Source organism: Anomaloglossus baeobatrachus, chromosome 6 (assembly GCF_048569485.1).
Source record: "Anomaloglossus baeobatrachus isolate aAnoBae1 chromosome 6, aAnoBae1.hap1, whole genome shotgun sequence".
Lineage (NCBI taxonomy): Eukaryota > Metazoa > Chordata > Amphibia > Anura > Aromobatidae > Anomaloglossus > Anomaloglossus baeobatrachus.
The window spans coordinates 549,793,097-549,793,905 of record NC_134358.1 but is presented as its reverse complement, the minus strand read 5'-3'; the positions used below and the strand labels follow the sequence as shown (position 1 = coordinate 549,793,905).

The following is an 809-nucleotide window of genomic DNA, read 5'->3' as shown; positions in this document are numbered from 1 at the left end:
GCACGAACCGCCCCCTTAGAAAGGAGGCGGTTGCCGGCCACAGCGACGTCGTTAGGCAGGTAAGTACGTGTGACGGGGACTAACGATATTGTGCGCCACGGGCAGCGATTTGTCCGTGACGCACAACCGATGGGATTGATTTTCAGGAAATGTAGCAGATAGAGATGGCTGGCTGATGCTTCCATGTGTAATAAAAATTTTGGCATGGAAGTCGATCTTTCACCATTAAACCATTTATGGAACATTTAGTTTACATGAAATACGTATTGTGATAAACTCCAGATCAAAAGATACCCATAAGCTGAGGTCCCACAGAACTGGAAATACAGGATCTGGCGAGTAATACTCATAGGTCCTGTCATATCTTCTGTGGGTGCTCCCTTCACTTTTCTGATATAAAAATCCTCAGTTTGTATCGGGAATCAATAACGGAAGAATCCTCATCCTTCGGCTTCTAGACGGCTGCGTTACCCATCCTAAACCTGACCATCAGCCATGAAGACTTCTGCTGTCCTTCTTGCCCTGGCCGGCAGCCTCCTCCTGCTGTCACCGGCTTCTTCAGGTTGGTGCCATGTACCGTATGTTCATTTCCTGAAACATGTGCCAGGTTGATGGGGCTGAAGCCATTGACACCAGATTCTCTTGCAGTATTGAGCCTATAATTTATGTTCTATAGAAAACATTTCCATATTGTAGTTAAAGGGGCGGTTAGCTTCAGAAAACGTATTTTAAATACCTTAAAGAAAGGATCTAAGTTATTAGGAAGGGTTGTATGATAGAACTCTGTGTGGAGTGCTCGCAAAGGAAAG

General features: G+C 45.2%; 1 long non-coding RNA gene across 1 annotated transcript in view; it reads left to right on the top strand.

The window, feature by feature from the left end:
- The first annotated feature begins 362 nt into the window (after positions 1-362).
- Positions 363-809, top strand: part of LOC142244596 (uncharacterized) — a 5,642-nt gene continuing 5,195 nt past the window's right edge. The window contains exon 1 of the long non-coding RNA XR_012724599.1: positions 363-562. This is a non-coding gene — a long non-coding RNA (uncharacterized LOC142244596). The remainder of the gene's footprint in view (positions 563-809) is intronic.